General features: G+C 36.7%; 1 long non-coding RNA gene across 2 annotated transcripts; it reads left to right on the top strand.

Moving 5' to 3' along the window:
* The first annotated feature begins 413 nt into the window (after nucleotides 1–413).
* Nucleotides 414–27,517, top strand: LOC132673462 (uncharacterized). Of its 2 annotated transcripts, none has more exons than XR_009608066.2 (3): nucleotides 414–517; nucleotides 10,253–10,333; nucleotides 27,211–27,517. It is a non-coding gene; the product is annotated as an uncharacterized LOC132673462 (long non-coding RNA). The 2 variants fall into 2 exon arrangements; XR_009608067.2 differs by lacking the exon at nucleotides 414–517 and adding an exon at nucleotides 6,998–7,065.
* The last annotated feature ends 163 nt before the right edge of the window (nucleotides 27,518–27,680 follow it).

Raw genomic sequence — 27,680 nt, 5'->3', positions numbered from 1 at the left:
AGGAGTTAATACTACAGACTTGAGGCACAATTTCTTCTTTTCCAGGAAACCTCAGTATTTACTCTCACAGCCTTCAACTGAATGGATGAGGCCACCCGCGTATCAGGGGTAATCTTCACTCAAAGTCAACTGATTGCAAATGTTAACCACATCTACAAAATACCTTCACCGCAACACCTAGATTAGTGTTTGATTGTATAATTAGGTACTATAACCTAGCCAAGTGATACGTAAAACCAACCATCACAAGTATTCTTAATATACTCTTGCTAAAAAATAACAAAACTGTTTTTTTCCACGGTACCCAGGGTTCATTTACTTAGGTAATGTCCATTGTTACCTATGAGAGACATCATTATGTGGTGAATGAGGCACGGGCCCTGGGGCTGCACTAACTGTATCCATATCCTGGCCCTACCATTAGTGGTGTGACCTTGGACAAGTTACTTAAGTTCTCTGTGTCTCAGTTTCCCTATCTGTAAAATGGAGTTAATGAGAGTATCTACCACATTATGCTGTGAGTGTTGATTTAGCTAATACTTGAAAAGAACTTTGATTAGTGCCCGCCATATAACCATAAATGCCCTTATAAAAATTGTGAAATAATGCTTAGACTTTAAGGGTCAGGCCCTCTTGAAGCAAAACAAAGTAAGAATGACCAATTGTAATCCAAATGGTGTGAAGTAGATATCAGTTCTATGAGATTAGAGGAAAAAACTATTAATTCTGCCTGGTTGCTAGTGGTGGGCATGGTCTCTATGAAAGTTTGAGTATGTATCCAAACAGAAGAGGTATAGACATGGCAAACATACGGATAAAACTTGTATTTTGAGATTCTTAGGGGATTTCTTAAACCTAATAAGCTTTCAAGTTTTTTCAAAGGCAGATACATGGACATAGTTAAGATTGTCTGCCTATTCTAGCACGTCAAAAACAAAATTTAAGAGTTACTACTCTCAGATTGTATATTGATTCAAAATAATGATGCTCACTTCTATTTACATAAAATATAACTTTCTTCGTGTTATATTAGAAAACAAACACTATAGCAGTCCTGTCACTAATCATGTGAAGTGGAATATCGGTGGGTTCCATATACACCCAAGCCTAAGTGGTCCCCCTTATCCACAGAGGATATATTCCAAGACCCCTGGTGGATGCCTGAAACCACAGATAGTACTGGACCCCATCTATACTGTTTTTTTCCTACACAGACATACCTGTCATAAAGTTTAATTTCTAAATTAGACACAGCAAAGAGACTAAAAAAAGAACCAATAATTAAGTAAAAAAATAATACCCTATAACGAGATAGTTAGGTGAATATGGTCTCTCTCAAAATATCTTGTATGTCCTGTATACACCCTTCTCGTGATGATGTGAGGTGAATACCTACATTATGAGATGAATTGGGGTGGGTGGTAGCCATTGTGACATAGCCTTAGGCTACTTTTGACCTTCTGATGATAGTTCATAAAGGAGGATCATCTGCTCCTGGACTGAGGTTGAGTGTGGGTAACTAAAGCTGCAGAAAGTGAAACCATGGATAAAGAGAGGACTATTGTATTGGAATTCCTAGATGGCCCAAGTTACTTAAGCCAGAGTTTCAAATCACGCAAAGCAAACACCTGCCCCCAGGCACACATTCCTGTCACCCACTGAACTCACCGAAGTGATCATGAGGTTGGTTTTAAAACTGCCTGTCGTTTTTGCACATTGTCTTTGTATGCACCACCAATTCAAAGAATCTATTTATTGGTTAGTTAGTTTTTTGTCAGTTTTCCTTACTCTATTGAAACTCCATGATAACAGCGTCCATCAGAACGTCAGGACCAAAAGTTGATCCATTTCTGTTATAGACTAGTCTTTCCCAATTCAAGAAATATATGAACCACTTCTAGTGGGATAAATTACCTTGAACTTGAGAGATTATCTGTGCTAGACCCAAGAGGGCCAAAAATGGCCAGTTTAAAACTAAAGTCTTAGAATAAGCAAATATCTTTTATTATTTTGGCAAAATGAATGTTTTCTGTTTCTAACTAGTTAAAAGTGTGTGTGTGTGTGTGTGTGTGTGTGTGTGTGTGTGTGTGCTTAAATTCTCATAAGAATGAAAATACAACATTTAGAAAGTTTCATGGGCTGCCCAGCAATATGTCCTCAGACTTCTGATGGCTCAGACATCAGTCTAGAAAACAGTAGTGTAGACATTTGCAAGTTCATACTGGTAATTGTGTCAGGGGAGAAATATTTTATTCACATTATGAAGCAGCAATGATAGGTGCCAGAGTTAATCCAACTTTCTAATATCTTCTGTAGTGACAGAAAGAAAGGAGTAAAATGAGTCTACCTTACCTAAGGTTAGGTAGATTATATGAGTTAAATAACTTGAGAAAAATCTCTTCAGTAAACAAGCTGTCATCATCTCAACTTTATTATTATTTCATAAACATTATGGGAGAGAACATTTGACCAAATCATCACCACTCTTCAAAAATTGTTCCCATTTCACTTATATGAAAGTTAACTTAATATTTACGATTCTAGGTAGCAGAGAAACATCAAAAATTGGCCAATGGAAGATAACATGAGTAGGAAAACATCTTAAATGAAATTGAAACATAATATCAGTAATTTCTTTTTTTTTAGTTTTGAGTTTTTTAGTTTTTTTATTTTACTTTTTTTTTTACTTTTTTTATTTTTATTTTTTTATTTTGAGAGAAAAAGCACGCATGAGCAGGGGAGGGGCAGAGACAGAGGAAGAGAGAGAATCCCAAGGTTCTTCATTGTCAACATAGAGCCCTACGTGGGGCTCAATCTCACAAACTGTGAGATCATGACCTAAGCCTAAATCAAGAGTCGGACCTTAACCAACTGAGCCACCCAAGCACCCCAATACCAGCAATTTTTAAAAGACCTAAGGAAAGCACTTTGATAATGAAAAGACGTACACTGAACTACTATTATATATCTTAACTTAAAACAATTTAAAGTTGCCCAATACCTTTTTTTTGTATTTGTAGATATATAAAAGAACTTGATATAAATTTATATTTATATGAATTCGAAAATTTGGTTCTTTAGACCAGAGATACAATGTATGAATGAAAAGGCAGAAGATGAAAAATCTAGATACTTCAAAGAAAATAGTATCTATTAAAATTAATAAATACTGAAAAGTTTCTTTTCTTTTAAAAATTTAACACACCAAATAACCTTCATATTGTTTTTACTGCTATCATGTATTCAAAAAAGCTTCAAACACCCTGTTTTACAGAATATAAAAATTTTATAGGAAGAGGAAATGCATAGAAATAAAGCAAACATATAATAGCAGTAATAATTAAGAGAATTAAACCTTTATATTTGTTTAAGTGCTCTCTGAAGAGCTTAACTACTCCCTACGATAACAGCAGGAGCATAGAGAGAGGCTGGGATCCAGAGTGGTTTCTTAGCCTGTAATATTTATTCATTCAAATATTTGTCGATTGTTTAGTTTTGTCTAGGTACTACAAAATGATTTGAGGTTACTCAGATGGAGAAGATACCATCTATGCCTTTTGGAGAGGGTGGAAAAATCACTCATATTAAAAGCAAATGCAAGGGAAAAGTGATATGTGACACATAGGTAAAACTAAAATTCTAGGAATGCTGAGTAGCAGGCTCTGGAAAATAGAAGTCTTCATGGAGTATGAGTACGTGGCCTTTGCTTTGAAGGATGAGTCCAATTTGACCTTTGAGAAGAGCATTCCAGGCACAAAGCTAAGGGAATCAGGACAATATACGAAGATTATAGAGTTTAGTATGGCTAGAATATTCATTTTACATCAGAAGCTTAATGCTATTAAAACAAATCCCTTACCCTTCTGTTTCTTAATTTAGTCCCTCTGTAGTCTACCATACCGACATAGTTATCGAGTGTTTCCTTAAAAAACACCCCAAAACGTAGTGGGTTCTAATAATAACCATTTCTTCTGCTCACTATTCTAGAGATTGGCAACTTGGATTTCCATCAGAGGTGTGGTTTTTCTGCTTTGAATCAAACTCTGTGTTTTTGTCTGGGCTTGCTCAGGAATTTGTAATCAGTCAGCAAAGTCAACTAGAGGCTGGGTCCTCTAGGAAGACCCCACTGGGATCACTCAGCTGTGTCTGATGTGTCATCCTTCAGCTGACTAACCCGGATTCTTCACATGGCAGCTGGGTGGGTTTCAGAAAGCCAGTAGAAGCTTAGGCAGACTATCACTTCCATCACATTCTATCAGCCACAGTAAGTCCTGAGTCCAGTCCAGATCCAAGAGGTGGGGAAATAGAATTAACCACTGATGGGAAAAGATGCAACATCACATCACAAAGGCTATGGATACAGAAAAGGATGAAGAATCAGGGCCATTAGTAATCCATCTGTCACACAAGCAGTAAAAAAAAGACAAGTTATTCTAAAATATTTAGAAATAGTCCATTTTTCTAAGCTAAATACTGGATTTTACTTCAGCAAGTATATGTACACATAAGCATGTAAATGCAAACACAGCCATTCCACACTCTTATCCTTAGAAAATTGGGCACTGTTTCTGTCTGCTTTATTTTATAGCTAATTTTTTTTTCCAGTCACTGGCAGAAGCAGTAAAGGACTGGTCAAAGTGTTTTATTTTCCTTCTTCAATTCAGTGTCTTTTAACTTATCAACTGTCGTTACAATAAAGGAACATCAATTAATGCTAAATTACAAAGGGATTCTTGTGGGATTGCCTATTATAGCTGCCCTGATGCCAAAACCATTCAAAGTGATAAATGTTTTACACTGAATACCAAATACACTCATAATTATTTTGCCATTTACTAAAAGTGTTGCCAATCTACCTTTGATTCTAAAGAAACTGCACATCTTTATCCACTCAAATATAAAATCTTGTGCTCATGAGATCTACACAAAGACCCTTTTATGTGGGTCAAAAGGATGCTTCCCCCATGCCCATTTAATATGTTTTCTCTGAAGTTCTCTATGCTGCCCTTAGGGCCATCCACATACTGATGATAAGCATGTAACTTGCATAGCAAACTCCCTCCCTCCCAACCTCACATCACAATATCCAGAGTTCAGTATGTCCCATAACAAAATGATATATTTTTGTATGCTCTACACATACAGCTAAGGTATTGCTTTGTGAATAGAGCCCTACAATATAGATACAGTTTACCAGGAACTTAGCATTTAAACGACTTTCATCTTGACAATGACTGACATGTCTCGCTGAGAATATTATATATTTAGAAGATACTTTTTTTGAAGGCTCCGTACTTAAGAATCATGTCTCATCATATTCAGTGAACTTCTGAACTAAGTCTTAAATGTTTAAAGAAGGGTCACAAAGCCACTCTGCTACAAAAGTCTGCAACTTGCACCCAACTCGTATCATAGAAGAAATTCATGCATAGAATAATTTTTCCTAAGTTTTATTTCCATTTAAAGAAAAAAAAGGGGGGCTCTTCTACTTTCAGCTTTGAATATTTATTACTGAGAGGAGAGCTCGTGCTGGAGTCAAACAAAGTGAAAGACAAACTCTAGGGGGGGAAAGTACATCACACTCTTCATAAACTTTGTAAGAATTTCTCCAACACATGCTTCTCCATTTATACAACAGATCAAGGAAGGCTAGAATCCAATTTCAAATCAAATAACCCCCATATCGATGTGCAGGATAGTTGACAGTGCACTCTCATCAACTCTGTGCTTTCTGGTGGGTAATGTGCACAGTGTAACTTAGAGTAGCCATTTGGCAGAAAACCGCTCTAGTCAAATTGAAATAGCCTTTAGAGGCTTGGTTAGAATGGAGACCATAATGTATGCTTGTCATTTGATGAAAAATAGTGCGTTTAAATTAAGGGGAAAAAAATCCTGTCGTCCAGATCCGAGCTTGTACAATGACACGAGTGTCAAGATCTTATTTAAAAGTGTTAAGGTACAGTACTGCTCGGCTGCACAATTTGCAAGGAAACACGGGATCATGTGCCGGGGACTGAAGATTTGCTGCCTGATAGCAGCCATCGGGAGTGATAAAATATGTTTCTTCCAGATAATTACTTGCTGCTCAAGGAAAGTGGCATTTCTAAATTGATATTTCAATGCAGCATAAACAGATTATGCGGCACAGGTAGACACGGGCTAGTTTTTGTCACGCGATTGGACTTGGAATCACTCAATGCCACATAAAACTAATTCTGTTTTATGCTTACAAAGCAATACAACTTCTCCGGAGTTAAGAAAATGTCCACTTTTGTGAATATAATGAAAGATTTGAACCTCAGATGGCAAAAGAAGAGAAGTTGTGGGTCTTTTTTTTTTTTTTTTGACAGTTTAAAAGGATTTTAAGAATATTCATGCTAGTAAAAGCTCTATACACATCTAGAAATGAAGCAGTTCCATGGTATTTAGGATTTCTCAGTTTGGTTAAGGAATAATTTATCTTCCAGGTACCATGCTAATGGATTTATATGCACTTTGTTTAATTCTTAAAGCAGTCCTACGAATCAGATAATAGTATTATTCTCATTTTACAAGTGAAATACCTAAGGTGAAAGACGTTAAGTGACCTAAGGTCTCACACGTGTGAGGCTAGACGCCAAACTCAGGTGTCTGACTTGAAAATTGTGTTATCTAATATTACGCACTGCGTATGTTCACAATTAGAGTTACCAAGAAATATAAGCTTGTTATCCGTGTATATAAGCAAACATGCTATGAGCAAAGAATACTAGAGAAGGTAACAGCTTTTCCCGCTCTTATCCTAATATCTTCGGTAATGGTGCTAAGATACTGAATGGTGCTAAGTACTGTAAAATCCTCATTTAAAGACAGCCTTGGCCGCCCGAGTCTGGACAACTACCCTACTTTTTTCTACTAAGAAATCGGTAAACATTAGAAAGGTGGAGTAATACATACTCCAGCCTTACCAGCGTGGAGAACAAAATATGATATTGTTTTCATTATTATTTATTCAAAGGAATACAGTTCTGGGCCCTCAGCCAATCCTCTTTCAGCGAGAGCGTCTTTTCTGAAGTTGCCATTGATGTAAGTTCCTCAGGATACAACGTGAGGAGGGGTTCCAGCGGCTGCCATAGGCCAGGTTCCATCCTTCCAGTTCACTTCCCTCACCCCTAAACACACATAAGAGCGGACTCCACTACCCAGACCGCACAACCGTAAGAGTCCATATCACTTAATTACACAGAGCAACCTCCACTCTATTCCAAATCGCTTCCTCTTGAGGTCTGCCTTGGTTTGCTCAGGCTGCCATAACAAAATTCCAGAAACTAAGTGACTTGAACAACAGACATTAACTTTCTCACAGTTGTAGGGGCTAGAAGTCAAAGATCAAGTTCTGGTTTCTTCTGAGGCCTCTCTCCTTGGCTTGGAGCTGGCCACCTTCTCACTGTGTCCTCACGTGGTCTTTCCCCTACGTGTGTACTTTGCTGGCATTTCAGTGTCCACATTTTCCCTTCTTTTAAGGACAGCAGTCATTTTGGATTAGGACCCATGCCAATGGCTTCAGTTTTACAGAACTATCTCTTTAAAGGCCTCATCTCCAAATACAATAATGTTGTGAGGTACTGGGGGATTCAACATATGAATTTTGTGGTGGGAAACAATTCAGCCAATGACAAAGTCCATTTCTACCTTCTTTTAAGATTCAGTTGGACCCATTTTAAACCACACTTACCATTTGTCATATCTATAAGGTAATTACAAATGACCACACTCTAAATGGATATTTGACTTATATGTGTGCAAATAAAGAATTTGTCTTAATGTGTTTCCTGAAACAAAGATACTATGTCCAAATATAAATATACAGTATCTTTAGGTCCTCCAACAGCGAGTCACTTTCAATTGTCATTCTCTTGAGTGGAAATGAGGTCCAACTTCAGGTAGTATCTTACTAAAGGGAATAAATTTAGTTATGTGATTTGCCAGCTGCTAAGTGTTTTTTGTGCAATTTTATGGTGATATGAAGGAGTGAACTTGAACATACCACTTAATGACTTGATGTCTCAGTTTCCTTGTCAATGACATAAAAGTTTTGGATTTTGATGACTTCCAAGACAGTTTCTAACTATAGAAGTCAGTGATTTGGGACCCAGGGCAAGTGATGTCTACATTATTGTATCCATTTTTGAGAGTGAAGCCCAGTTGGCTTTCTGAATTGCTACCCCAACTGTGACATAAAAAAATAAGCCTATACATGAAACTAACAACTTACAGAGTTACAGAATTCTCTCCAAAATTAATGGTGAAAGTTATTTTGGTTAACTTTAATTATTCTGTTAGATAAAGATAGGTTCCCCTCTAAGAAACAAGTAATTATTCTTGTATCAGTTAATTCGCTCTTAAAAATTCCCAAGTACTTGGGTTCAATTATGTAGATATATCTTAGTGGAATTCATGCCTTTTTTTTCCTTATAAGAATCAAAACATTGATTAGAATTCACAGAAAGAAAGTTCTTACCCAAATGTCTTACTCCACATCTCTCTACCAATCATTTCTGTTTTCCAGTGATAAATATCTTCAGCAATCTTTGCAATTTCTTCTGGTATTTACCTCACTATCTCACTTAGAAATGTTTAATACTTCTATCAATTTTATTTTTTATTTGTTACATTTTCAATTGAAAACTAGAGAGAAGAGTATAATGAGGATACATATACTTACCTACATATTTAACTATTATTACATTTTCCAATTATGCTTCATTTTTTCTGTTTTGTTAAAAATTATTTTGTCATTGCTTGATTTTTTGAATGTTTATTTTTGAGAGAGAGAGAGAGAAACAGAGCATGAGCAGGGGAGGGGCAGAGAGAGAGGGAGACACAATGCGAAGTAGGCTCCAGGCTCTGAGCTGTCAGCACAGAGCCCGATGCGGGACTCGAACCCATGAACTGCAAGATCATCACCAGAGCCAAAGCCGTATGCTTAACCTACTGAGCCACCCAGGTGCCCCTGTCATTGCTTGACTTTTAAAAATTGTGACTTTCTACTTTAGATGATTTTAGCTCTAGTATGTTCTCCACCTTCCCTACAATTATTGACTTATCTTTCCATTTGTTTAGTTTTATGTATCCCACTCTTTCATCCCTAAATTCTCCAACAGAACTCAAAACACAGTTTTTGTATATTCAAACATATCAGGTTTAATTATAGCTTAAGTCTGGACTGGTTGCCAGGACTGTAACACGGCTATTGACCTAGTACTTCCTGTATTATTTCTCTGGGAACATTTCTCTCATTTTTTTTTTCTGGTGTTTAATTTATGCCTTTCTTTTTTTCCCCCTTTTGGTTATTTTGGTGGACCGTGCAATTTAGAAACTTTCTAGAAAAATGGAACATAGAGATACCATATGTTTTCACTCTTATGTGGATCCTGAGAAAGTTAACAGAAGACCATGGGGGAAGGGAAGGGGAAAAAAAAAAAAAAGAGGGAGAAAGTCAAACCATAAGAGACTCTTAAAAAACTGAGAATAAACTGAGGGTTGATGGGGGATGGGAGGGAGGTGAGGGTGGGTGATGGGCATGGAGGAGGGCACCTGTTGGGGATGAGCACTGGGTGTTGTATGGAAACCAATTTGACAATAAATTTCATATTAAAAAAAAAAAGAAAAATGGAACATAGGAGGTAAATATTTTGAAATTGTGCATGACTAATTAATGATAAAATGACTTTACAGTTGATTGATAATTTGGGTAGTTATAGAATCTTGGGATGGAAATATTATTCCCTTGGAATTTGAAAGGATTTGGTCCATTGGTTTTAGTTTCTGGCAAGGCTGTTGACAAATTTGATGCTATTCTGATTTCTCATCATTTGCATAGGTCTGTTTTATATTCTGTTAGCTTTTAGGATCTTGTCTTAATTGCTGCTATAGTAAAATATCACAATAATGTGCCTTGGTGTGTTTGTTTTATCATTCATTATACTGAGTCTTTTCTAACCGTCCATTTTTGTCTTTTTAGTCTGGAAATTTGTCTCTAACTTTTTTACTGATGATTTTCTCCTTGCCGTTTCTTTTGTTCTCTCCTTTTGAAGTTTTCATGATTCTATGTTCGTTTCTCTTTTTTGCTTCTTTCTCTCTCTGTCTCTGAGATTTCCTTGACTTCTTTTTTTAAACAACATTAAAATATCTACTAACATATTTTGTATTTTCCCAAGTTCTCATTTTGCTGGAGCCTTTCTGCTCATCAGTATCTCATCTTTTATTCTAGATTACAAATATTTTGATCTCTGACACTGTGTGAAGTGGATGGAGGGTTGGAGAATGCTCAGAATTGTCAACGTTCTTCGAGGTTAGTGAGCTCAACCATTTAATATGTGGACTATAAATACTTCTTTTTTTTGTAAGCCTTCTTGATATCAGTTGTGTTTAATCTCACAAACCCAAGTTCATGATGACCTGGGAAGAGTACTTACCTGGCTAAATGGGTAGAAGAGAATTGGGAGCTCATTTGTTGCCTATAGACTTCATAAAACCCTACTGTTTTCCTCAATTCTTTTCTCCTGAAGTCCCTAGTATCTTTAATTTTCAATCATATCCAGGATTCTGCTTTGTTTTTTCGCTTGTTCTTTGGCTTCTGGCTCTGCAAGCAGTTAGTTTTCACTTTTTCCAAACTGCCAAGTCCATTATGAATCATTCACCCCCATTTGACTTTCCAAAGTCGTGTTGACATCCATTATAGATGATAGAATATTCTGTTGTGTTCTTTTTTTTTTTTTTTTTTAGCCTGATCTATTTCTTCTTAATTTAAAAAAAAAAAAAATGAGCAAGTAACCAAGCTTTCCTGACATTTTAGTGAGGTTTTGGAGGGAGCAAGAATAAAAAATTCAAGAAGTGATACTTAATATTAAGTATGTATTTTTTCCTAAGGATTTCCTGGAAATTATATCAAGATAATCCATCATAGGTTAAGATATCAAAATAAGAAAAAAGTTACACCTTTAAGTTGAATCCATCCCTTTAGCTATTAATGTCTCATTTAATGAGACACTAAAGTGTCAATAAGAGATTTTTTATTAACTTTTTCTAAATATTTAGAAATGTCTCTTCATTCTCATATCTTACTTTATCCCATCTCTTCAAAAGGTAGTTGGCACTCAGGGTCTAACTCTCCTTCTTTTGGTCATTAAAACCTGAAGTCAAGTTCATATCATTTTGAAGCACTCGTCAATTTAAACTGCTCAAGCCACAAGCCTATTTCGAGCCGTGATTTTTTGCCCCCTCTGAACACTTGATACCTTTCTGCTCTGACCCTTCAGAAGTATCTTCCCTCTTGCTTTCTGTTCATTCTGGTCCGACTTCGCCTAACTGCCTTTCTAGTCCTCAAAGCTGGGCTATTTGTTGTTTACTGTTCCCCCGAAAAAAATCCAGTGGAAGTCGTTGTCAGTGTCCCGCTCTAGGTCCCCTGGAATCACTCTCACGCTCTTATTATACATAGTCTGAATGTTTATTCATTTTTGACGGAGAGAATGGGCAAGCAGGGGAGGAATAGAGAGAGGAAGAGAGAGGACCTGAAGCAGGCTCTCCGCTGTCAGCAGAGAGCCCAGCACGGGGCTCGAGCTCATGAACCATGAGATCATGACCTGAACTGAAGTCGGATGTTTCACTGACGGAGTCACCCAAGTGCTGCCTCTTATACATAGTCTAAATTACAATCCGTCAGTAGATAACTTCCAAACCCCCCCTTTTTTTTTATGCTTTTGCAAACCATTCACTTATGCTCCAGATCATCTTATCTGTGAGGGAGTTCCTCATAAATGTTTTATCAAAAGCTCAAATTCAATATACCTAGAGCTCCATCCAATCTTGCAAGGATAGCCCACGTCATCTGTGCTAGAGCTGGTTGGTGCAAAATGGCTTCCATATCACGTCTGGTAATTGGTATCAGATACCAGCTGAATGCACTGACGTGATTGGCCGTGTATCACAAGCAACGTTGCCTAGGCTTTTTCCCATGATGGTCACTGGATTTGCTGGAGCTGCAAGAGGAGTTACACCCCAACACTTCTTTTTTTTCTTTTTTTTCTTTTTAAAGTGTATTTATTTTATTCAGAGAGAGAGAGAGAGAGAGAATCCCACGCGGGCTCCACACTGTCGGCGCAGAGCCTGACACGGGGCTTGATCCTATGAATTGTGAGATCGTGACCTGAGCCGAAATAAAGAGTCAGATGCTTAACTGAGTCACCCAGGTTCCCCCACACCCCAAAACTTCTTAATTATCTGCTTATGTCGCATTTACTATTGTCCAACTATCCGAATCAAGTCATATAGCGAAACTTAGAGCTGACATCAGAGGAGCCTATTCAAGGGCATGGATATCGGGAGGCACAAGCCAACTGGGTACCATTAATAGCAACAGTCTGCATCCCTATGCAAACCACGGTGTTCTCATACTTAATGTTCTCACCATCCTCCTCATCATCCAAAAGTGAAACTTCCATATTTCACCCTCTCCTAAGCACATCATGAACTTTCCTACCTTGAGTTTTAATTCATGAAATTGGATTCACAGCAGTTCTTTCTAAAGATGCAGCTTCATGAGGCTCACTCAGGTGTTTCAATTCATAATCGCCATGGGTAAATCTCAGAAATGTCCCAGTTTGACTGGGCCCCTAGAATACTCTTATGCACAATGAAGTTTGAGTATCCCTGCTCCAGTCTATTCGTGTAAACTTTTTAAATATAACCCAGGCATGAGATTTTTAACTAACTTGGGAGTCACAGGTTTTTAAGGCTATGATGATGTTCATCAGAAAACATAGAAATCTCCTACGATTGTAAACGGTGTAAATGTGGGTCTATGTAAACTTTTCAGTGCCCATAATTTAGATTTGGCCTAGCCTGCTGGTTTGCTCTTGAATTCCTTTATTGGCCTCTCATGTTTAGTCACCCACCGAATTCAGTCTCCAGACAAGTTTAGAACGGTGCTGTGGAGAACAGTGTTCTTTCATTTAAATTCCATTCCTCGGGTCTCTCCCCTGCCCTCCCGCTCTAGAACTCAAGAACAAAACTGCTCTACATTTGTAAAGGAACCAAAGTTGCAAAGTGCTTTCACATATGCGTTAACTCGTCTGATCCTCCAAATCTCTCTGTGATGAATTAAATCAACTCTAAGTATTCCATTTTATAGAGCAAGAACCTGGATTCCTCAAGGGCTTGTTACTAGTTGCAATAAATTGAAATAGGATTCAGATCTCCTGCCGTGCCTAGCACATGACTGTGCCTAGAACATAAAGGGTCTCACTTAAGTCTCCACAAATTTGGACTCACCACAAAGGTTCCTACTTTTCAAATATGTGGGGAAATCCCACGGGGAGAAGCTAGAATTGTAACATTAACACTCAGCTCTTCGATCCAAACTCAAAATAGTCCACCTTGAGGAACATGTACTGCAATTTATCACCTGCTGGAAAGGATAGACGTTTCAAAGCAAAACAATTGCTGCGTAGGAAAAATGCATTCAAAAGTTTGGCGTTAGTCCATAATGCGTGAAAAGGGGTGGATGCTTTTTTGTTTTTTAAGGCTGGATGTTTTTGAGGTTCGAAATTGTCTCTGTTCTTCTACTACCAGTGCTGTGTTTACAAAAGAAAGAAGAAAATAATTTCCAACGGCACAACTTGCTACACTGTATTCAAAAGCACATGAAACACGCTAGAAATTTAAACCAACTATGCAAACCATTCAAAAGGACGATGTTATACCAAAGTGCTGCATGTTGGGCTGTAAGTAAAGTTTGTAGCAGAAAGTAGGCATGTTGGTCCCCTCTTAGCATAGGTATCCCCTCCTTCCTGTTTAGGGGAACCTAGATCTAAAATCCTGCTGGAAATCATATTTCTATAGGCTTTTTTCCCCCTAACTAGACAGACTGGCATTTCTTAAGCTCTTGACAGCTGGACATTACAAATGTGACAACTCAAAGATGTGCAATAAGTCGTGTAGGAGAAAAGACACCTGATAGCTCTACTCAAACACTCCAGGATCACCTGAAAAGGAAAAAAAAATACCATCAGTGGGCAGGAACAGCTGAGTTTTATCACTTGCTAATTTGTCTACTGTAAGGGATGTTAAAACTGTCATGTTAGAAACACCACTTGGGTTTTACCTTCAACAAATATTGCATAGATTGTTGAAAAATAAGTAAAGTAGAGATAAAATCTGTTTTTTATGGGAGTTAGATACTGGGAGAGGCCAGTATCTTGAACTCCACTGCGGGGCAGGCCATTGCATGTAACTCTTATGGACAGAATACTCTGGCACATAAGCCAGATGTGACCCAGAGAGGTGTTTTAACAGTGCAGGAGGTTTCCTTTTAAAAATAATAATATCTGTTAACATAGGGCTTACAGTTCCTCTATGGTGGAATAGGAATACTCCACTTTGCCAGAATTCCTACCCAACCTACCTCTCATTTAAGTTTGCCGGGCCCCTGTGGCTAATTCAAGTGTTTCTCATTCTCCATTTAAGGTAACCAGAGACCCAAGTCTCCTAGCAATTTCTCTTCCATCACTCATCTTACCTAGTTTGTAAGAGGTTGCTGTAGAGCTCCCTTGAGAATAGGAGTGTGTATGATGATTACATTATGAGGTATTAATCACTGTGTTGTTAATAAAAGCGAAAATTACACAATAGCTAACACGGGATCGGTTAAATACATTAGGACATATCCATAAAATGGAATACAATCTTGAAATGACTTTTGAGAGGAATATTCGTTGACAAGTAAAGACATTCATGAACACAGATGAGGGAATGGCCACCATCAGTACGTGGAGTGATGTGCTGGAGTGGCTCATATCCGCACGTAAGAACCACTGTGCACATCTCTCTCCATCTTGTCCTTCAATGACTTTATATTAGTAGCTGGAAATCAGCCATAGTGAGAGTATTTCAACACAGAAATTGGCGAGTGCTACAAATCAGAGCTTTATTTATTTTTCTGGAGAGTAGGTTGTGCAACATTGACCTGCATACTACGAGCATCATATTTTTTAATATGGGAAGTTGGGTAGGTATATATGAACACAAGAAAATGGCGGGAGTGCTCTTTTGTGAAGCCCATAATACTGTTATGGTATTAACAGTGGAGTTATCCTTTCTTTTTTCTTCTATTTGCTTGTCCTTTCCAGATATTCTTCAACAGGTATGTCACTTCTATATTTTCTTAAAGTGATGCAATTATCTCTAAATAAAAAGTGTCCCCTATATAATGAACTTACTAAATGGCAACACTTCACTGACCTATTTCTACATTTTGTGAATATCTCAAATCTCAACATTTCTTGGAGAATGCATGAGATTTAGCTAGGAGCTAAATATCTCAAATGAATTCACATTTACCCACAACCCCCTAAGGTTTTCAATAAAGTCTCAAGTATAGTAGATGAGCTATCAGGAGGATAAGACTATGGAGGATTAAAAAGAAAGCAAAGCGCTCTTCTTTCAACAGTGCTCAAGGCTTGAGACAGCCTGAGCTGTTTGAAAGAGTCCTGACCCCTAGGGCTCTGAGTGGCTCAGTCAGTTAAGCGTCCTCCTCTTGATTTCGGCTCAAGTCATGATCTCACAGTTCATGGGATCGAGCCCCTCATCAGGCTCTGTGCTGACAGGCTCTGTGGAGCCTGCTTGGTATTTTCTCTCTCCCTCTCTCTGCCCCTCTCCTGCTCATGTGTGTGTGCACGCACGTGTTCTCGCTCTCAAATTTAATATAATTTATTAAATAAATAAACATAAAAAAGGACGTGTACTGACCTAGCATAGTTCTAGGTATCCCAGGGGTGTAGAGATTGTCCTGGTTTAAAGGTTTGTGGCATGTAGGCAGACCAGCAACACTGGTATTAGCAGGTTGGGAGAGGTAGCCAAGAAGGAGGGGCAGGCATGACCATGGATCATTTAGTTCTGGTTGTGACCACTTTGGGTTTCATTACTCCTGACATCAGTGTCAGGTTGGAGTCTAGTTTGTCCCCCACTAGACATGGCCTCAAATGACTCAGACCGTGTAAGTGCACAGCCAAGTACCCAGATCTAACTGTAAATTTGTTAGTTTTCTTTAAATAATTCCTGTGTATAAATATACCGTGACACGGAAAAGTGATCACAGAGATCCTGAGAGGCCTTTGCAAAAGCTTTTAATGTAATATATTCTGTAAATATTTTTCAAAATCGGGGTGCCAAAGGGTGTGTGTGGAAACCTTTGCCCAGTGCTAGATGTATGTAAAAGTAGAGAGAAACTGGTAGTATTTTAAGCAAGAAGAAACATGACACATCTCTATTTAGAATCTTAAAACTTTAAGCCCTTTTTCCTGGCTCTCTAAGAACACTTCTTAACTTGTTTTCAAAACTGTACATTCACCGATCTAAATTCACCCTTCAGAGAATTAGCCTTAAATTTGTTATCCCTGAAATGCTCTCTACTGGCCGCCACGTGAGTTCACAGTCCTGTGCACTGGTGGTTAATAAATAACCTCAGGGCATTTTTGTTTGTTTGCTTGATTCTTCCCTTCGGCAAAAATTTCTCTCGGACGTTATTTTATCTTTCTGTATTCCCTATTCCGTTTTTCCTTGACTGTGCTGCTTTTTTGCCTCTTGTCATAATTATCTGTAATGCTGAGTCAATTTTGAAAGTAAGCCCAAATCTGCCCTAGAGGTGGCAGAATTTCTGTGGTGGGTAAGTGAAATGATTGCTCCATATAACTTTATAAAGTGTAAAGGCCTCTGAGATGAAAGGAGCTATATAAATGTAAGGCTGTCATTTTAAATTGCCATTACCGTTTGAAATTCTCAAGAGAAGCATTACTGAAATCCGGCGTATGTACCATATTAGATTGCTTAATATCATTAAAGCATGTGCAGCAAATGAAAATACCAATTTCCTCTTATATGTGGTGCGTGTTTAAGGCAGCGTATCCAAAGCTGGCATGTTCACAGCTCATTCCGGCATATTAATACTCACTGGAGGAAGCAGAAGCTAACAAAGTACGAAGACAATGGTGCTTCCCTAGCCTGGTGATTGCCGCTTGTGTGTGTGTGTGTGTGCTTGTGAAGACAGAAACAGATTTGTGAAACTAAATGAAATGAGACGTATACCACAGGAGGTTTGATATGACCTGCAGAGAAGCCCGGGCAGAAACCTATAGCATATCACTATGTGATTTATGTTTAGCTTCGGCAATAAGGAAACCGAAAAATAATATGTATTTACAACAGCAGCAAAGAATTGTAAGAACAGAAGAATTATCAACGTGGTGAAAATGTCCTGCCCTCAACGTGAGACCAGCTGTTTTTGTCACCTCCGTTTGCAAGTTTGTTTTAGGAAAGGAGAATGCTCCGTGTTATTGGAGCCATGCACAACCTAGCAAATGCCAAGAAATAAGCAAGTGAGAGCGAGGCATCGGTGGCAAATTGGAATCTAAGGCCTTTTGTGCTTGTTAAATGGTGGAATGATTATAATTGGAAAAAGTGATGTGCATTAGTTCTGAGTGAATGTACAAGAAATGACAAGCGTGTAACTTAATGATTACTTCACAACACTCAGGACTGCCTTCTAGTCTCGCACCGAAGAGTTCAGCCCTACAGCAGAGAAAGCCACATGCTTTCTCCTCCTATTCATGAGTATTCTCCACAGGTCACATGGAAATAACCCTGAAGTGATAAGTCTTGGTTTAGGAAGTCTGCTGCTTAAGCTGGTGTAAGTCATTGTGACAAAGACCGGTGGGATGTATTTTTTCTTTTCCTTGCCAACCATCACAATCCTTGGCAAGCGAATGGACAGGATCTTGTTTTAAAGGAAATAGCATATGTTTACTCTCCCGGGGATAGGGAGGATATGAGAAAGTTTCCTGAAAATCAAATCTAACATTCAAATGAGCGAAAGTGCGCCACCTTTCCCTTCACTGGTAAGATAGAGGTCTACACAGAAGGGTGATTTTACAATAACATCAAAAGCGTGTCCTTAATTTTTCTGTATACAAAATTTACTGTATGTGATTTTGCTGTATGTAAGTTAAAAAGTTTGAAAAGGAAAAAAAAAAGATGATTTTCAAAAGGTTTCCGTGGTGACACAGAAGTATTCTTACGATGTTTAGAACCTAAAGTATAAATAATAACAACAATTAAAATAAACTCAATACACTAAATTATTTACTAGAGTCAATGAACACATATAAAGAGCCAGGATGCAGAGTCTATTTCGTTTTACCCTGGGGACTGGATCCGGAGCTGGTGTCTAACCGACGCTATGACAAGGGAAGGCTTGCATAGGTGCATTCTTCCTAAAATCCAAATCAAGTCAAAACGAGTTTATGATTGCTAGTTATAAACACAGCTTAAAGACTGGCTCTAGAGTGAGAAAAGCATAATTTAAGAGAGGAAAAACTGTCATCAAAGTGAGAGGAGTGTATGAAATTCTCTTACATACTGTAATGTGGAAGGTGAGAGTTCACCCCGAGATGTACTAAGGAATTTCAGAAATTCCTCACAAATGTTCACCAAGTTCCGCCAGTTGTCACGAGGTGGCATGATCTGTGACAGGGCAAAATCAGGAAAGCTGTTTTACTGAGGTCTTTTTCGGTGCTAATGATGTCCTCGAGCGAGGAATACTCCACAACACCAGGAGAGCCATAGATGTATTTATTCTCTCCATAATTAAAGTTTCATATTTTTATTTAAATCCATATCTTCAAAACATAGGATCCCTAAATGCTTTTGCCAACATTTTGAACGGATGTCCCTTCTACTACTCTGAAAAGCCCAGTGATATTCAGTGTAGCAAAATTTAACAAGAGGGTTTTCTTGGCATAGAGGAAATAAAGTCCCTTATTATGTCTCTCTTTTTTTAAAAGTAATCTTCATTTAGATATATGATTTACTGTGGAAGGGTTTAATAAGAGAGCTTTTCTTCTCCCCTTTTTTAACATCTATTAGTAGGATGAAGTGAAGATAGTTATGATGGAGAATATATTATCAAGACCACCGTGCAGGTAATATCCTGCATATTGAGTCTAATCACCCATTTAAGTTAAAGTAAGAGTTGTTAAGAATATGGAGACTCTCACTGTAATGATTAGTGATGAGAATCACCTAGATAATGAAATTAGTATTGAGAAACATATTTTTAGGCAGAATGATTATCTTGGGAGATTGATTAAAAGGATAATTGAAGAACAATGTAACCTTTTTCATAGTTATCAAGTTGAACTTGGTTAAGGTAATTTATCATAATAGTGTGGCTATGACAAATCATAAAAGGCCCGGCCACTGCTTAAAAAGATGTTTATTATATATTAATCCAGACATGTTGTCATACCAATGAAATATCTTCAATAAAAATGTGGAGGATGATAAGTGTAGTGGAACAATATCTCAAGCTATCTCAATAACTCTTGAGAAGCAGCTGAAAGGAGTTTGCAACGTATGGAAAGAGGATTCCTAAAAAGGAACCACAGTTTAATGGTGCTGTTATCAACAACAGAAGAAACTAACTGCTTCAGTCTTGAAATATTACCAAAGATTGCATGATAATAATTTCCTTCTTCGGAAATAAAACGAATATGAAATGCTTATTTCCAATCAGTCATGAGAATAGATAGAGGAATTCATTAACTAATTGAAACTGGAAGATAAAAAATGGCAAGATGTTCCTTGCAAAAATCTGCATTGGCTTTGTGCTGTCTATAACTGGGTTTTCTTGCCACTTACATTTTTGGATAACTGAATTATTATTCTTTCACCGTCTGGTTTTAAATGTTCGTTTTTTAATTAATATATGATAAAAGTTAACTTTTTTCTTTTAATTAGTGGACTTTTTAAATGTTTGTATTTTAATTCCAGTTAGTTAACATACAGTGTAATATTAGTTTCAGGTGTACAATACCGTGATTCAACACTTTCATGCATCACCCAGAGATCATCACAAGGGCCCTCCTTAATCTCCATCACCTATTTCACCCATCCCCCAGCCACCTCCCCTCCGGTAACCATCACTTTGTTCACTATAGTTAAGAGTCTGTTTCTTGGTTTGCCTCTCTATGTTTCCCCTTTGCTCATTTGTTTTGTTTCTTAAAATCCACATGTGAGTGAAATCATATGGTATTTGTCTTTCTCTGACTTATTTTGCTTAGCATAATACTCTCTAGCTCCATCCATGTCATTGTAAATTTGCTATATATATATATATATATATATATATATATATATATATATAGATTATCACATTCTCTTTATCCATTCCTCAGTTAATGGACATTTGGGCCCTTTCCATAATTGGCTATTGTAGATAATGTTGCTATAAACATCAGAGTGTATGTATCACTATGAATTAGTATTTTTTTTTTGTCTTTGGGTAAATAGTGCAATTGCTGGAACATAAGGTAGTTCTATTTTTAACTTCTTGAGGAACCTCCATACTGTTTTCTCCCATGCTGTGACTGCACCAGTTTGCATTCCCACCAACAGTGCGTGAGGGTTAATTAATAGACTTTATTTTTTTAATGTTTACTTTTGAGAGAGAGAGAGAGAGAGCACAAGTGGGGAGGGGAGGGTTGGTGCAGACAGATAGAGGGAGACACAGAATCTGAAGCAGTCTCCAGGCTCTGAGCTGTCAGCACAGAGCCCGACACGGGGCTCTAACTCACGAGCTGTGAGATCATGACCTGAGCTGAAGTTGGACGCTTAACCAACTGAGACACCCAAGTGCCCCAATAGACTTTATTTTTTAAAACAGTTTTACGTACAGAGAAATTGAGCAGAGGGTATAGAAAATTCCCGTATACTTCCTTCCTTCATCTTTCCGCACCCCCTCCCCAACAGTTCCCTCTATTATTAACATCTTGCATTTGAGTAGTGCATTTGTTACAGTTGATGAACTAATATTTATACATTATTACTACTATTAAGGTTCACTGTGTTGTAGAGTTCTATGGGTTTGCCAAATGCATAATTTCATGCAGTCACCATTACAGTATCATACATAATAATTTCTCTGCCCTAAAAATCCCCATGTTCTACCTCTTCATCCCTCCCCCAACACTCCCAACCCCTAGCTGCCATTGATTTTTTTACTGTCTCTATAATTTTGATTTTTCCAGAATATAATGGAGTTGGAGCATAGAATATATGGTCTCCAGAGTTCCTTCTTTCACTTAGCAGTATGCATTTAGGTTTCATCCGTGTCTTTTTGTAGCTTGAGACCTCTTTTATCAGTGAATCGTTGAATCCTTATCTTATTATTGTCTGGATGTATCACCATTTACTCACCTAATGAGGGATATCTTGATTGGTTTCAAGTTTTGTTGACTATGAATAAAGCTTCTATGAACATTCACGTACAGAATGTTGTGTGGACATGTTTTCAATTCATTTGGGGATGTAGGAGCACAATTGCTAGATTGTATGGAAAGATTGGGTTTAGGTTTGTAAGAAACAGCCAAACTTCCTTCCAAAGTGACTGTATAATGTTGTATTCCTACCAGCACTGAATGAGTTTCTGTTGTTCTGTATCCTCACCAACATTTGTTATCTGTTTTAGATTTTGGTCTTTCTAATCAGTACATACTGATATAATAGTGGTACATATTGTGTACTCTTCTATGAATTTTAACACACATATTTATTTATCTAACTATCATAATCAAGATACAGAACAATTCCACCATCCCAAAAAACTCCCTAATACTTCCTTTTAAATCATCCTCCTTTACTCCTAACCCTTGGTAACCATTGATCCATTCTCCATCACTATTCTTTTATCATTTCATGAATGTCATATAAATGGAACCCGACATCATATAACTATTTAGGTTGGCTTCTTTCACTAAGAATGATGTCTCTGAGATGAACCCAAGTTGTTGCAAATATCAATAATTTGTTCCTTTTTATTTATAAGTAGCATTCCATTGTATGTAGGTATCATAGTTGGATTTTCCATTCACCCATTGAAGGACATTTGGACAAGGTTGGGCTTTTTGCTACAAAAAATAAATGTACTATAAATATCTATCTATAGGCTTTTGTGTGGAAATGTTTTCATTTTTTCTAGGGTAAATATATGCAGGAGTAGAATTACTGGGTCATATGATTAGTATATGTTAACTTTATATATATAACTGTCAAATTATTTTCCAGCATGTCTCTCCCATTTCGCACTCCCACCAGCTATGATTGACAGTCCCAGTTGATCTACATCCTCTCTAGCACTTGATATGGTCGTTATTTTTATTTTAGTCATTCTAACTGTTGTGGAGTGATACCTTATCATGGCTTTATTTTTCATTTTCCTAATGGTTAATGATGCAAATCATCATCAGTGTGCTTATTTGCCTTTTCTATATAGTTTTCTATATACTTTATGCCTTTCTAGATGCCTTTTCTGTTTACTTTTTAAAAAGTGCCTTTCAAGTCTTTTGCTTATTTGGCTTGCTTTTTAAAAAATTGTTGAATATATAGTTCTTATTGTTCTTTACATATTCTGGATATATGTCTTATGTCAGGTATGCGATTTATGTATATTATCTTTTATAGATCATGTATTTAGTGCCATGTCTAAGAAATTTTTGCCTAACTCAAATCATAAGGATTTTACCAGATGTTTTCTTCTAATAGTTTCATAGTTTAACTTTTTAACTTTAACTCAATGATTTACAGTAAGACCTCATAAGAGTCCAGAAACATGCATGTAATCCAAAGCACTTGTATATCAAAGGGAATTTCAAGACTACTGGCTCATTTGTGATCATGTGACATTCGGCATCACATACTACTTGTATTGCAAGACATCATTCATTTATCGAATTAAAATTTATCAGAAATGTCTTCTCGTCTTGTGGAACACTCGCAAAACAAGTTACTGGCAATCCAAGGTTTTACTGTACTTTGAATTAATTTTTGTGTAATGATCATAATGTAGTTCAAAGTTCATTTCTTTGTATATGGATGTACAATTGGTCTAATGTTATTTGTTTAAAGACTGTACTTTCTCAATTAGATTATATTTGTACCTTGGTCAAAAGGTCAAAAGGTACAAATATGTCAATAGACCATATTTACATGGGACTTTTTCTGGATCTGTTCTGTTCTATTGATCTATGTCTCTACCTTTTTGTCAATATCAGTCTGACTTGATTACTGTAACTTTAGAATAAGTCTTAAAATCAGGTAGCACAATTTTATTCCTTTTTCAAAATCATTGTAGTTCTTCTAGTTCCTTTCCCTTTCCATATAAATTTTACAATCAGATTACCTATATCCACAAAGAGACCTGTTGGGATTTTTACAGGAATTGAGATAAGTTTGTAGATTTATCTGGGAGAGAATTGGCATATTTACTATATCAAGTCTTCTAATCCATGAACTCAGTATGCCTTTACCTTCATTTCAATCTTGTTTTCATTTTTTTGTAAGCATTTTGTAGTTTTCAGCATGCAGATTCCATATGTAAAATAGATTTATACCCGTGTTTCTTGTTTTTTTTAAATGTTAAAATGAATATTTTAAATTTCATGTTCTAAATTCCTCACTACTGCTATATAACAATAGCAATATAATTGATTTTGGTGTGCTGACTTTTTTTCTGTGACTTTGCTAAACTCACTTGCTATTTCTAGGAGGTTTTTTGGATATTCCTAGGGAATATTTAATATGAACAATCATGTTCTCTGTGAATAGAAATAGTTTTATATCTTGCTTTCTAATCTTCTGCATATTTTATTATTATTACTAATTGTTTTGCCCTATGGCTCTGCCTAGTACTTCTAGTATGATGCTGGACTGAAATGATGAGAGTGAACAACCTTGTTTTGTTCATAATTTTATATCACCATTAATTATTATGCTACCTTTTTGGAAGGGGCACAGGGATAGATACTATTTACCCAATTGAAGAAGCTCACTTCTATTTCTCGTTTGCTGAGAGTTTTTATCAAAAATTGCTATTTAATTTTGTCGTGTGTTTTTTCTGCATCAAGTGATATGATCATGTGGCTGTTCTTAGACTGGTAATATGAGGCATTAAATTGATTTTGAATACTAAGCTAGGTTTCTAGTCCTGGGGAAAAATCTGACTTAGTCATGGTATATTATTCTTTTTACATTTTTCTGGGGTTTTTTTAATGTTTATTCATTTTTGACAGGGGGAAGGTAGGTACCGAGAGAGTGGGAGAGAGAGGATCTGAAGCGGGCTCTGAACTGACACCAGAGAGCCCGATGCAGGGCTTAAACCCACAAACCATGAGATCATAACCTGCGCTGAAGTCAAACACTTAACCCACTGAGCCACCCAGGCACCCTATATATTTCTGAATTTATTTGCTGACAGTTTGGTGAGGATATTTGCATCAGTATTATCTATGTTATTCATTTTATACTGCCTTTGCCTAGTGTTTTAATATTAGGATAATGCTGGCCTAGTTGTGAAGTGATCTATCATCTTGCAATCTTCTGGAAGAGATTGTATAGCATTGATCCAATTTTTCTTTCAATATTTGCTAGTGAAATCACCTGGCTATGGAGATTTTTTTTTGGAAGATTTTAAAATATGAATGCAATTTGTTTAAAGTTTATAAAATCATTCAGGCTCTCTATTACATCTTGGGTAAGTTTCAGTGGTTTATAGTTTCTGGGGAACGGATCCATGTCTTCTATGTTGCTGAATTTATGGATGAAGAATCATTCATAGTATTTCCGTATTGTTTTTAAATGCCTGTAGTGATACCCCATTTTTCCTTCCTGATACCGATCATTTGTGTCCTTTCTTATTCATTTTTTATTAGCCTCGCTAGAAGTGTATCAATTTTATTGAACTTTTTTAAGGGCCAGCTTTTGGTTTTATGGTTTTACCTATTGCTCTACTGTTTTAGATTTCACTGACTTCTTCTGCTTTTTTTATGCACTTCCTTCGTGCTTTGAGGTCATTTTTACTCCTCTTTTTCTAGTTTCTTAAAATGGCAGCTTAGATGGTCAAATTGAGATCTTCTTAAAAAAATAGCAATTAATACTAAAAATGTCCCTCTAGGCATCACTTTAGCTGTACCCATACATTTAGATAAACTGTGTTTTTATTTTCATTCAGTTAAAAGTATCTTCTAATTTCCCTCTGGACTTCTTTGTCTAATTGATTATTAAAACTGTGTAATTTCCAAGTATTTGGGGAATTTCCTCTCAACTATGTTATTAATTTCTCTTTTTATGATCACAAATCTTTGTATCAGAAATAATGTTTTGTATCATTTTAAATCCTTAAAATGCATTAAAATTTTTTATGACCCCGGATATCTGCTATCTTGGTGAATTTGTTCCATGTGTACTTGAAAGGAATACATATTTGTGCCATTTTGGGGATAGGTATTCTACAAGTGCCGGTTACATCCAGTCAGGTTGTTGGTGGCTTTGAGTTGTTTTCTATCCTTGCTAATTCCCTGTCTGTTATTTTTGTCAGTTGCTGAGAGAGGTATATTTAAATCTGCAACTACCAACTGTAGTATTTCCTATGTCTCCTTTCAATTCTGTTAATATTTGCTTCATCTATTTTGAAGTTCTGCTGTTACATATGTAAGATCATGATGTCTTAGGGGAATCAATCCTTTTATTATTATAATAATGCACCTTTGTATCCTTGGTCATCCTTTGCTGTGAAGTCCACTTTGTCTGATATTAATATGACCATTTGAGCTTCATTTTGATTAGTGTTTGCATGCTATTGTTTCTTTCATGGTTTTACTTTTCACTTACCTTTACTATAACATTTGAAGTTTCTTGTAGCCAGCAGATAGTTCGGCCATATCTTTAAATCTATTCTGACGATCTCCTTCTTTGATTTGTATTTAGACCATGGTTTAGCATCATTATCGCCACGTACAGGTCTATCATATAGTTGTTTGTTTTCTGCGTGACTCCTCTGTTTTCTATCCCTATCTTCCTCCTTTCTTGTCTCTTTTCTGTTACTTGAAAGTTTTTAGCCTTCCATTTTAATTTACATACTGTGGTTTAACTATATATCTTTACATATATTCTAGCACATGATCTACATATTATAATACATCTACTTGACATTTTACGATACATGGAATTAGAATTTCATCACTCCAGGTGGCATGTAGAAATTTTACCAACATGTAAGCCCTGTACTCTCCCCTGTTATGCAGTCTTACATATTACAGCAACATGCATTGAAGATCCCATTAGCAGCGTTATAATTTTAACTTTCAACCATTAAAATAGAAAACTTAAGAGAAGAATAACTAATTATCTTTACTCAGATATTTACCAATTCTGTTGAGCTTTCTTCATTTCTGATTATCTAAACTGATATCTGATATTATTTCTTCCCCATGTTTTGAAGAACTTCCACGGTATTTCCATTAGAGGAACATACTGGTGATGAATTACCTTAGTTTTTCTTTATATTAGAATGTTTTTATTGCACTTCATTTCTGAATAATATTTCACTGCAAATAGAATTTTGGGTTGATCTTTTTTGTACGAGTTGATAGTTCTATTCCTTCAAGACTTTAAATATATCATTATACTGCTTTATGGTATATATATTTGCTGATGAGAAATCTGTGGCCCATCAGATTGTAATTTCCTTAATAAAAGAAATACTTTATTTGAATCTGTATATAAAACTGGGAAAATTTCTGGGAACATACTAGTTAATTAGATATATCCCTGGAACTTGATTGGCAGTGGTTTCTAGGTAAAGTGATTGCATATTTTATAGTGTTAAAATCAAGACAACTCTGAGCATAGTGGGAATATGTTAACCATTTCTTTAGCAGAAGAAGCAAAAAAACAATTAGGATTCATGGTCACCCTAATTTTAGGCAATGAGGTGCCTTCTAAGGAAGGAAAGTATTAAAACCTAGTAGATATTTACTGTTTCTTCTTTTAAGAATAGAAACTCCCATAGGGGAAATCACCTTTCCCTCAACCCATGTTTTCAAATCTTATGATTTGAATTAGTGTTGCTATATTTCTACTGATTTTGCTGATCCTTCCAGAGATAACTTCTTATCCAGCTATGATCGATTAAAAAAGGTACAGTCCCCAGACACAGGCTGGGCCATCACATTACCTTACCAGATTTAATAAGCTCAAAGGTAGAATTCTGATGAATGCTGGATTATCGCAGTCTCTTACAGACTTATTTTGTTTTGTTCCTTTGTTTTTGTTTTCTCCCAATAGGAATCAGGAGACGAGACTCAGGTCTTCTCTGTCAGTGAAACCATGTGACTTTAGAGCTACTGCCCAGGTCCTCTGTCATTTGGAAGAAGTCAGTCTACTGTAGAAGTAAAAGAAGCATAGAAGAAAGTCTTAGGACTTGTGCTGGGAGCAGTAGTTTCCTAATTCCATTGTCCCTCTGTGCTGGATGCCTTCTACTGGTTCCAATGCAGGAACCCATAGTTCTTTCTTTTGCCTAGGTGAACTTTCTTTGGTTTTCAGTCTCTTACAACCAAAAGAAACCCAAATAATACTTATTACTCTTGTATTGTTTCTGAGACAGCAAGAAGCTCTTCATAAAATGATGAAGTAAAGATTACTAACAGGCACACAAGTACATGTATTGCAAATACTTCCTTTTTTAAAAGTTTATTTCTTGAGAGAGAAAGCAAGTGCGTGTGCGCGCATGAGTGGGGGTGGGAGAGAGAGAGAGA

Source organism: Panthera onca, chromosome C1, assembly GCF_046562875.1.
Source record: "Panthera onca isolate mPanOnc1 chromosome C1, mPanOnc1 haplotype 2, whole genome shotgun sequence".
Classification (NCBI taxonomy): Eukaryota; Metazoa; Chordata; class Mammalia; order Carnivora; family Felidae; genus Panthera; species Panthera onca.
The sequence above is the reverse complement of the archived record's forward strand: the minus strand, read 5'-3'. Positions and strand labels throughout refer to the sequence as shown.